Raw genomic sequence first — 12,294 nt, 5'->3', positions numbered from 1 at the left:
ATATCTGGCTTTCATGCTCTGTCTCTCAACTTCATCACAGAACTCCCTTGTTTGCTGCTCCTGTTCTCTAGCTGCTCTAGTTGCTTAGAAGCTGGCTTTTTAAACCCCTGTTCTCCCTAAGTAGCTCTGCCCCTTTGTCTAAAGTATTTAGGAATCAATGGATAGGAGGCTAGAGCCTCATTAAGAAGCTTTCAGCCTTGCCTAGCAGACAGGATCAGGGCACAGCCTCCACAAACAGACCACATTATAAACTTCAATCAAGCAGGCACGTGGTAAGCGGCAAGCACACGCTAAACAAACTAGCAGACAACAAATTCACACCAAGGGTCACATAGTCGCTCCTCCTTCACCAAGAGAACTCCCTCCCAAAATGCCCCTGTTCATAGGTGCCTCCTATCTCTGGTAGTGTGACCTTAAACCCGCAGAGCTGAGCTTTGGGAAAGTTCAGATCCAGTTCCCAGCTTTTCAGCTCAGGTTTCTTTCTGTAGTGAATACAGGAGATGGCGTATAGAGACCAGACTGCTTTCCAGCAGGTTTACATTTTGCACAGGTACATTAATTTTCGCTTGGCAAATTCCATTCTGTCAATCCTTTTAGTACCAAGTGCTGAAATAACTAGCTGACAGCACAAAGTGTTGAAATAAATAAGTATGAAATCATTAATAACCAAGCATAACAGTATAATCTTGGCTGCCTCCTGAGGTTGCAATGTGGTGTGGCACACAGGCAGCCTCCTTTGGTTTCTTCCTCTATTGACTCTTATTCTCGCCAACTCGAGGGCAAGGTTGGCAGTGGCAGGACTCACGTGCCAGCTCTGGAATTACATTTTCCAGCAGTTGGAAAATGAGTTAGCACAGTCTCTTGGCTGGCTCTTAGAGTGATATCTGGGCCAGGTCTAAAACAACCTGTGGGACTGTTTCATGGCCAGGCTGCTGGTGGGCTATTTTGTCCTATTTTATTTCAACCTACCCATTGTATTATGAAGGAATTTGCCTTTCTGTAATATACAGAAGGATAAAGCCCTGGGGAAAGACAAAATCTACAGAATCTTCAAACTCCTTTTTGGCTTTGAGAAAAAATAGACACAAATAGTTGCAACATAATACCCATTTCTGGTATTTATCATATCATAGACACGTTTTAAACGCTATAAAGTGAAGAGCTCCCTTATAGAATTTAATAGGACTGGAACAGAAAGGATTCTGCAGAAATATATTAATTTTCTATAGAAATTACTCTAAACCCTGTGGAATTTTATAGAGAATGAGATCCTTTCAATTGATGTTTTGAACCATCCCATAGAGTTCAGTAGCAGAGAGATATTTCTCTCTTTAGCTTGGTGGGATGCTTGTTTGCTTAAAAATATTTGGAAGTTTATTAAATGTTGTTAGAATTGAATAGAAAATGTGTTGACTTTTCTGCCAAAGCCCCGCAGGGAAGGCACTTTAAATTATTTTTCCATTTGCAGGACACCCATACAGGCACGGGAACTCAGACTCAAGGAAACGACTCTGAGCATTTCAGATCAAACAGAGATTCATGAATCTGGGGAGTCACAAAAGAAAGGGGCCTGATCCTGAGCTAGAGTAAATCAGTGTAATTCCACTGAGGTCACTGGGTGAAATTCTGGCACCACTGAAGTTAATTGAGAAATTCCCATTTATTTCAGTGGGGCCAGGATTTCATCTGTTGAAGCTAATTTCCTCCTGCTGAGGCTCAGACTCAAGATATTTTCTATATTATGAATCGAGTACCTGTACCACAGAGTCTTTCACTCTTGATGCTTAAAACATCTCCATATCTACCAGATACTTAACTGCACATAAACATTTTGAAAAATATTTATGAAGGAACAAATAAAACATAGAAAAAGTATTTGAAAAGACTACCAATTCTGCATTACCACTAGCATTTACTCTTAGATTGAAGTGAGCTGTAGCTCACGAAAGCTTATGCTCAAATAAACTGGTTAGTCTCTAAGGTGCCACAAGTCCTCCTTTTCTTTTTGCGAATACAGACTAACACGGCTGTTACTCTGAAATCTTAGATTGATGACGGGAAAATTAAGTGCTTAGCACTTTTCATTTTCAGAGGATTCTGAGCCATTAACACAGAGATCCTAAACTAGAGTAAAATCTGTGGTGATAAAAACTGCAGGATGGGAAGTGAAGGGCCAGGAGGTTTCCCTTGTGGATTCCCTCTTAGTGTTTCCCTTAGGAGCTTCAGGAAAAATAGGGAACCTAGCCTCCAAACCACACGCATATCCATGAGGAGAGAAACTCTGGCCCTGTGGAAAAATAACCCTGTCATGGTGCTGCCCAGGTTCCCTCTCCCATTCAGCTTCATTGCCTGAGTTAAATTTTAATTTTACATCTTTTTTATACATATATTGGCTCAATTCTCTCATTGGTAACTTTTTAAAAATGAAACCTTAGAGATAATTTTCATGGATGGCTGCTAGGAAAATGGCTGAATGTCATTCCCAAGTGACATGAAATCTTGGACGTTTATTGCCTGTGACTTCAGCTACTATTGTGTTACACTTTCAGAGTAGTTCTGAGACAGATAGGACTGAAAAATGGGGAAATACTCCTCTCTAACAATCCTTCTCTTTCTAGGATGGAGTCTCTAGGCCAGATACACAGCTAACTTAAATCAGCACAAATTCATAGAGGTTAAGTCCAGAAGGGACCATTAGATCATCTAGTCTGACCTCTTGTATATCGCAGGTCATTAAATGTCATCCAGTTACCCTTATGTTGAGCCCAATAACTTGTGTTTGACTAAAGCATATCTTCCAGAAATGCATCTGGTCTTGATATGAAGACATCAAGAGATGTAAAATCCAGCACTTCCCTGGTTAGTTTGTTTAGTGGAACTATGCTGCTTTACATCACGTAAGAATCCGGCCCAATGTCTTTCCACAAACAGTACAATTCCTTTTATTATCATCTCTTCCATCTTTCTGCCTCTATAAATATTGACTTCCCTGTTTATTTAAGGTGGGTTACTTAGATTCATCTGCAAGCAATTTAGAAACTCTGTAATGGATTTCTTGATTTTGGTAAGAACTGAGATTCAAGAACAATTGTCTTTGAAAAAGGAGAACTACATAACTGTAACCGGAAACTATCAGCGTGTTTTAGGATGTAGTACAATGCCAATAATGGATAGTAATGAGCTTCAAGAGTTTTGTGAAACCTCAAAATTAAATTAAATGTCAGTATAATAATTGGCATGGAATAAAGTCTTCCTTTGTGCTATTTTTTCATGTCATTCTTCCATCTGATTGCTGTTCCTGATACTCTTCTCTTCTTCCCGGTTTCTCTGCCCCTTTTCCTTTGAATATAATCAGCTCTTTGGCAGAGTTTCCTCACATGGACTCAGTGATTCCTCTTTCTCTCCTCTGCCCCACAGTTCTTTTTCTTTCCTTCTACCTAAAGCTGAACAGCTCCATTGCTTCAAAAAAACAAAACAGAAGAGTACCTAGAACCCAAAGAAAGGCGAAGAGCAGAAAACTCTATGAAGTCTACTGTGAATCTCACTATAGAGATCTAGGGTAACAGCCATGTTAGTCTGTATTCGCAAAAAGAAAAGGAGTACTTGTGGCACCTTAGAGACTAACCAATTTATTTGAGCATAAGCTTTCGTGAGCTACAGCTCACTTCATCGGATGCATACTGTGGAAAGTGTAGAAGATCTTTTTATACACACAAAGCATGAAAAAATACCTCCCCACACCCCACTCTCCTGCTGGTAATAACTTATCTAAAGTGATCACTCTCCTTACAATGTGTATGATAATCAAGTTGGGCCATTTCCAGCACAAATCCAGGTTTTCTCCCCCTTCCCCCCCCACCACAAACCCACTCTCCTGTTGGTAATAGCTTATCTAAAGTGATCACTCTCCTTACAATGTGTATGATAATCAAGTTGGGCCATTTCCAGCACAAATCCAGGTTTTCTCCCCCTTCCCCCCCCACCACAAACCCACTCTCCTGTTGGTAATAGCTTATCTGAAGTGATCACTCTCCTTACAATGTGTATGATAATCAAGGTGGGCCATTTCCAGCACAAATCCAGGGTTTAACAGGAACGTCTGGGGGGGGGGTAGGAAAAAACAAGGGGAAATAGGTTACCTTGCATAATGACTTAGCCACTCCCAGTGGTGTAGAGGGCTTCTACATCCATAGTGGCCAGGATGGTGTTATAAACCTGGAAATCCTGGGCGCCCCATCATCTCAGGCATTGGCACCCTGACAGCAGGATTGTCTGGCTATGTAGACTCCCTCCTCAGGCCCTACACTACCAGCACTCCCAGCTACCTTCGAGACACCACTGACTTCCTGAGGAAACTACAGTCCATCGGTGATCTTCCTGATAACACCATCCTGGCCGCTATGGATATAGAAGCCCTCTACACCAACATTCCACATTCCACACAAAGATGGACTACAAGCCGTCAAGAACACTATCCCCAATAATGTCACGGCTAACCTGGTGGCTGAACTTTGTGACTTTGTCCTTACCCGTAACTATTTTACATTTGGAGACAATGTATACCTTCAAATCAGCAGCACTGCTATGGGTATCCGCATGGCCCCACAGTATGCCAACATTTTTATGGCTGACTTAGAACAACGCTTCCTCAGCTCTCGTCCCCTAACGCCCCTACTCTACTTGCGCTATATTGATGACATCTTCATCATCTGGACCCATGGAAAAGAAGCCCTTGAGGAATTCCACCATGATTTCAACAATTTCCATCCCACCATCAACCTCAGCCTGGTCCAGTCCACACAAGAGATCCACTTCCTGGACACTACAGTGCTAATAAACGATGGTCACATAAACACCACCCTATACCGGAAACCTACTGACCGCTATTCCTACCTACATGCCTCCAGCTTTCACCCTGACCACACCACACGATCCATCGTCTACAGCCAAGCTCTGCGATACAACCGCATTTGCTCCAACCCCTCAGACAGAGACAAACACCTACAAGATCTCTATCAAGCATTCTTGCAACTACAATACCCACCTGCGGAAGTGAAGAAACAGATGGATAGAGCAAGATAGGTACCCAGAAGTCACCTACTACAGGACAGGCCTAACAAAGAAAATAACAGAACGCCACTGCCGTCACCTTCAGCCCCCAACTAAAACCCCTCCAACGCATTATTAAGGATCTACAACCTATCCTGAAGGATGACCCAACACTCTCACAAATCTTGGGAGACAGGCCAGTCCTTGCCTACAGACAGCCCCCCAACCTGAAGCAAATACTCACCAGCAACCACTTACCACACAACAGAACCACTAATCCAGGAACCTATCCTTGCAACAAAGCCCGTTGCCAACTGTGGCCACATATCTATTCAGGGGACACCATCACAGGGCCTAATAACATCAGCCACACTATCAGAGGCTCGTTCACCTGCATATCCACCAATGTGATATATGCCATCATGTGCCAGCAGTGCCCCTCTGCCATGTACATTGGTCAAACTGGACAGTCTCTACGTAAAAGAAGAAATGGACACAAATCAGACATCAAGAATTATAACGTTCATAAACCAGTCGGAGAACACTTCAATCTCTCTGGTCACGCGATTACAGACATGAAAGTTGCGATATTACAACAAAAAAACTTCAAAACCAGACTCCAGCGAGAGACTGTTGAATTGGAATTCATTTGCAAATTGGATACAATTAACTTAGGCTTGAATAGAGACTGGGAGTGGCTAAGTCATTATGCAAGGTAGCCTATTTCCCCTTGTTTTTTCCTACTCCCCCTCCCCCCAGACGTTCTTGTTAAACCCTGGATTTGTGCTGGAAATGGCCCACCTTGATTATCATACACATTGTAAGGAGAGTGATCACTTCAGATAAGCTATTACCAACAGGAGAGTGGGATTGTGTGTGGGGGGGGAAGGGGGAGAAAACCTGGATTTGTGCTGGAAATGGCCCAACTTGATTATCATACACATTGTAAGGAGAGTGAGCACTTTAGATAAGTTATTACCAGCAGGAGAGTGGGGTGTGGGGAGGTATTTTTTCATGCTTTGTGTATAAAAAGATCTTCTACACTTTCCACAGTATGCATCCGATGAAGTGAGCTGTAGCTCACGAAAGCTTATGCTCAAATAAATTGGTTAGTCTCTAAGGTGCCACAAGTACTCCTTTTCTTTTTAGAGAGATCTAGTTTACCTGTACATATCTTAAATACTACAGTTATAGGTGCTAAAGAAACCACTGGGATAAAGGACCTATCACATTTCTCCTTGAAAATTGTCCATCTATTTAGCTGCAGTGACAAAAAACTAGTTTTCATCTCTTACGTTAAATCTAGTAAGAATGCAGCAAAACCATTTGCTTATTAATAATGGAATGCAATCGAGATATAAAACAATAGGTGGCAATATGTCCTAGCAAGCTTCATGTGTAAAATCCAATGCCATTTGCAATCTGCTGCCATATCCATTATCAATACTTCCCCTCTGAGTCAGATGTAAAGCTTCAGAACACAGATTCTATATGTCCATGGAAATCAATGTAATCCAACAAAACAGCATGTGTCCAGCCCCACAGATGAATGTACATCACAATGTTCTGTTGAAATCCATCGGTGTTTCATTCAAGCTGGGGCAGCCCCAAAGTTTGCAGAATGTGTGACACTCAAGAAATTGACATTCATTTATTTTAAATCAGTTTCCTTTTATGAATCACACCACTCAGCTGCAGAATCACAGCATGGTTCCTGATTTGTTTACTTAAGAGAAATGTTTAATGAAAGCATTTAAATAAAAAGCAAATATATCCCACAGCTGCTCCTATGCTACTTTCTAACTTGCTTATTTCAGCTGTCTGACTCATGGGAATGGAGAGACCAGATCAGGGCACTTAATGCTAGCAACAGCAGCAAGCTATGCGCAAATGAGGAATAGCAGAGATCAACAGAACTGATTCTACTCACACAGTGAGACAAGCTCTTCCACCAAAGTATGAAGAATTGGATCTTGCCCTGCAGAACATCAAAGCTGAGTATTGAAATGTGCCCCAGTGCACTCCAAAGGAATCTGATTGCACGAGCTAGGCAGGGTGAGACGCAGTCTGGGCCAATGGAGAGAGCACTGGACTGGGAGTCAGGAGACATAGACCCTTTTTCTGGCTGTATCATCAATCTGCTATATCACGGTGGGTAAGTTGCTTCATGTCTCTGTGCCTCAGCTGCCCTTCCTGTGCTTTGTCTGTTTGATCTATTTAGACTGTCAGCTCTTCAGGGCAGGGACTGTCTCTTGCTATGTGTTTGTACAGTGCCTCGTCACAATAGGGTTCTGATCTTGGCTGAGGCCTTTTTATGCAATTGAAATGCAAATTAATGACGATAATACTTCGTTTGCCAGAAGAGTCTCTGGGGAAATCTGTTAGCAGAGTACTGGAAGAATTAGAGCTGGTTGGGAATTTTCCATCGGAATGTGTTTCTGAGGCTCAAAAAGAGCAAATCAGATTTCCCACTGAGAGCAATCAAAATCACCGCTCTGCCATTCCCCACCTGGAAGGCTCTTTTCAAATTCATTTTCCCTTTGTGGGCAGAAAATGAAATTTACAAGAGCCTTCCAGGGTGCCAGAGGCTGAGCACCCCAGCTCTCTACCTCTCCAAGGGCTGAAGGATTTTTGTCTCTTTCTCCTCTTCCTGTGAAAAATTTTGCATTTTTGAAACAAGATGGGGAACTGAAGCACAGAGAGACTAAGTCTATGTCTACACTAGCAGTTTCGTTGGTATAACTTATGTTGTTCGGGGTGAAAAAAGCACCCCCCTGGGTGTCTTAAGTTACACCAACAGCAGTACCAGTGTGGTCAGCACTATGTCGGTAGGAAACGCTCTCCCACTGATATAACTACTGCCGCTCGGTGGTGGTGGTTTAATTATGTTGACAGGAGAGCTCTCTCCCATCGGCATAGAGCAGCTATAGGGGAGATCTTACAGTGGCACAGCTGCATTGGAACACCTGTGCCGCTGTAAGGTCTCTAATGTTGACATGGCCACGATCACCCAGGAAATCTGTGGTGATTGATTGATTCTAGGTCTGCGAAGTGCTAACCTACTGCCCTAATCATTGGAGAACACTTCCCCTCTATGGATGTGAGCTTTACCTCGTAAGAACATAGGAGCTCTCACACTGGGCCAGACCATGTTCCATCGTGCCCAGTATCCTGTCTTCTGACATTGGCTCATACCAGAGCTTCAGGGGGAATGTACAGAACAGAGCAATTATGAAGTGATCCTCCGTCTGTCCTCCACTCTCAGATTATCAGAGTCAGAGGTTTAGGGTTGCCCCAAGCATGGAGATGCATCCCTGACCATCTTGGCTAATAGCCATTAATGGACCTATCCTTCATGAACTTATCCAGCTCTTTTTTTAACCCATTTATACTTTTGGCCTTCTCAACATCCCATGGCAATGAGTTCCATAGGTTCTTTGTCCATTGTGTGAAGAAGTACTTCCTCTTTTTTGTATTAAGCCTGCTGTCTATTAATTTCATCAGGTGTCCCCTGTTTTTTGCATTGTGAAAAAGGGTAAATAACACTTCTATGTTTACTTCTTTTCACACCATTCATGATTTTATAGACCTGTATCATATCCCCACTTAGTTATCTCTTTTCTAAGATGAACAGCCCTAAACTTTTTAGTTTTTCTTCATATGGAATCCGTTCCATACTCTTGATTGTCTTTGTTGCTTTTCTGAACCTTTTCCAATTCTACTATATCATTTTTGAGATGAGGTGACCAGAAGTGGACACAGTATTTAAGGTATGGGTACACCATGAATTTATATAGTGGCATTATGATATGTTCTGTTTTATTTTATTTCCCTTTTCTAATAGTTCCTAACATACTGGTACCCTTTTTGACCCCTGCTGGCACTGAGTGGATGTTTTAAGATAATTATCTATGATGTGTCCAAGAACTCTTTCTTGGGTGTAACAACTAATTTAGATTTCAGAGTAGCAGCCGTATTAGTCTGTATCTGCAAAAAGAACAGGAGTGCTTGTGGCACCTTAGAGACTAACAAATTTATTAGGGCATAAGTGGGCTACAGCCCACTTCATCGGATGCAACAAAAGCTTATTCTCTAATAAATTTGTTAGTCTCTAAGGTGCCACAAGTACTCCTGTTCTTTTAACTAATGTAGAACCCATTATTGTACATGTGTAGTTGAGATTATTTTTCCAGTGTGCTTTATTTTGAATTTATCATTGAATTTCACTGGCCATTACCCAGTTTTGTGAGATCCCTCTGTAACTCCTTGTACCGTTCTTTGGATTTAACTATCTTTAATAATTTTGTATAATCTGCAAACTTTGCCATTTCATTGTTCACCTCCTTTTCCAGATCATTTATGAATGAATATGTTGAACAGCACAAGTCCCAGTACAGATCTTTGGAGGAACCCACTTAGACCTCCTCCCCTTATTTCAATTTTCTCTCAGCTAAAATAATGATGGTGATTGAAAGGCAGGGTTTTCAGAAATGCTTAGCAAGCACTGGCCTAACTGCTTGTAGACTTCAACGGGAGCTGAATCAACACTGAGCGCTTTTGAAAATCCCACCTATAAAGCCAATTTGTTGTTTGTTTCAGCCATCACAGCCATGAAAATAACAAAAGATCCCCCTGAAACCCCTTTATTAAATTGTACCATTTTTACCATAATTCTGCCTATCACAGTTGAGTCTCAACTATTGCACGACATTTTTTATCTTAACGATGACACATCGTGGCTATAGTGAGATGTATGTGTTGCATCTACGTATATTCAAGGTTCCCCCCCCCCTTTTATCAATGTGAGAAGTTATTGAAAAAATATTTGCAAACTTAACACATATACTCTTAGGGTCCTGCATGAATGCTGCAGCTGGGAGCATGCTTCTCAGTGCAGGTAAATAGACACTAGCTAGCTGCACTTGAGCTAACATGCTAAAAGTAGCAGTGTAGCCAAGGTAGCAGAGGCAGCAGTACAGGCTAGTACAAACTCGCTTGGACCCCTTGAGTAGTCAGGTGGCTAGCCCAAGTTGCCATCTGTGCTACCCCAGCTACCCTACTGTAGTGCACAAGTTTGAGCAAAGTTGGCACATCTGTTTACCTGCACTGGGGAGCATGCTCCCAGCTGCCATGTAGACATACCCATAGAAACACTGGAGAACTATAAATAGGGTAATTTGGGAGAAAATATACATACACCTTTCACTTCCTTCGATGTCCCTCTGAGACATTTTTGGAAGGACTGAGCCTCTCAAATGTCCCTCTTCAATAGAGGCATGCATATACCTTTCTAAAAATATGCTCTAGTTCAAACACAAGTTGTCAGGCTAGATGCAGGAACCACCGGGGGAAATCCCGTGGCCTGTGTTATGGAAGAGGCCAGACTAGATGATCTGGCCTTAAAATCGTGGAAAATCTTGCAATTGACACTATTTTTTACTCTAGTGTGGGAAACTGGAGTAATGAAGAGAACAGCAGAAGGGGTTCATTAGTGGAAATTGGTCTTGCTGGTGTCCTTCCCCTGCGATTACTGGATGAAACTAAAAGTGGCTTCACAGGTGAAAAGTCTTAGTGGAAATTCCATGAGAAAATTTTCCTCTGAGGTTCCATTTGGCAACTACAGTAGAACCTCAGAGTTACGAACACCTCAGGAACAGAGGTTGTTCGTAACTCTGAAATGTTTGTAATTCTGAAAAAAACATTACAGTTCTTTCAAAAGTTTACAACTCAATATTGACTTAATACAGCTTTGAAACTTTACTATTCAGAATAAAAAATGCTGCTTTTAACCATCTTAATTTAAATGAAATGAGCACAGAAACAGTTTCCTTACCTTGTCAAATTTTTTTAAACTCCCTTTATTTTTTAGTAGTTTACCTTTAACACAGAACTGTACTGTATTTACGTTATCTTCTCTCTCTTTTTTTTTGTCTCTACTGTGTCATGATTGTGTACTTCCAGTTCCAAAGGAGGTGTGTGGTTGACTGTCACTTCATATCTCTGGTGTTCATAACTGTGAGGTTCTGTTGTAGGCTTTGATTGAGCTTGGGCAAAGAAATGCAACTAGTTCTGGGTGTTTGTGGATATGAGAAGGAAAAAAGAGTCTCTGAAGAAAACAGTATGAGGATAACTCAACCTTGCTTTTAACTATGGTAAAATACAGATCATCTTTAACAATGGGTAGTTTGAAATTTCAGCCATTAATCTATATAGGTTAGGAGTAATGTATTGCTCAAATCCCACTGAAACAAAATCAGTGTTGAGCACCTAACTCCCTTAGGGTCTTTTGAAAATCTCAGCCTTAATCTTTATTAAACATATTCATTTCTTGGAAAAGCTGCAGTTCAGTTTGAACAGGAAAAGGATGTTGGCCTGAGGGGATTCAAGTGGCGGGGGCAGAAGAAGGGAAATCGAAAACCAAATGCTTTTCTTTTTGGAGCCACACAAATGCTTGCTGGATATTTTAATGAACTTTATATTTGGTTTCACAGTCCAGAACCCACATTAATAACTTCAGTTACGAAATATGTAACCACCTAAAAAAAACCCTTTTTTAAAATCATCATTGTTTGCTGTGTACTCCTGGTGTTTGTGGAGGCCCCATCACTGGCACATAAACAGCCCAACTTCTGCCAGTGTTGTTGCTTCCTGGCAGGTTGTCTTATTAATTCAGACACAGACTAAGGCCTAACTTCCTTGTTCTGGAGGAACAAGGAATTCAAACATTTTTGAATACTGAAAGTGCCGTCATCAGTAGCTCTTCATGGAGTGATAGGGGCTGCAATATTTGCATTACAATATTGTACAGAAGAATACTTCATTTAAAAAAATAGTAATTTGCAATGGATTGTCTTTCAATTTTATAAAAGTATTTCTAATTTTACATCTGATATCTGTTTACTAAACCTACATTTTTAACCTAATCACTTGCCAGAGTTTGTTTCAGTACAGGTCCATATCCTGTTTTTCTTGTACACCTAAAACACTTTTGGAAGTTAGTGGGAGGGTTGGGACTATAGAAGTGAAACCACGGGGGATTTTTGTAGTTACAAGTGGTATCTTAGCTGGCCACAAAGCACAGCTGTTACTGGCACAAATCCAAGAGAGCTCATTAGGAAGTATATAATATTGCATCCGATGAAGTGAGCTGTAGCTCACGAAAGCTTATGCTCAAATAAATTGGTTAGTCTCTAAGGTGCCACAAGTCCTCCTTTTCTTTTTGCGAATACAGACTAACACGGCTGT

At 41.4% G+C, this 12,294-nt stretch overlaps 1 long non-coding RNA gene across 1 annotated transcript in view; it reads right to left on the bottom strand.

Annotated features, from left to right (window-relative positions):
• The window catches only part of LOC141984469 (uncharacterized), a 52,012-nt gene extending 44,734 nt beyond the window's left edge, over positions 1-7,278 (bottom strand). Inside the window, exon 1 of the long non-coding RNA XR_012638743.1 lies at positions 6,980-7,278. This is a non-coding gene — a long non-coding RNA (uncharacterized LOC141984469). The remainder of the gene's footprint in view (positions 1-6,979) is intronic.
• Between the last annotated feature and the right edge of the window lie 5,016 nt (positions 7,279-12,294).

Source organism: Natator depressus, chromosome 3, assembly GCF_965152275.1.
Source record: "Natator depressus isolate rNatDep1 chromosome 3, rNatDep2.hap1, whole genome shotgun sequence".
NCBI classification, from domain to species: domain Eukaryota; kingdom Metazoa; phylum Chordata; order Testudines; family Cheloniidae; genus Natator; species Natator depressus.
Note: the sequence above shows the minus strand (reverse complement) of the source record. Positions and strands in the feature narration are given on the sequence as shown.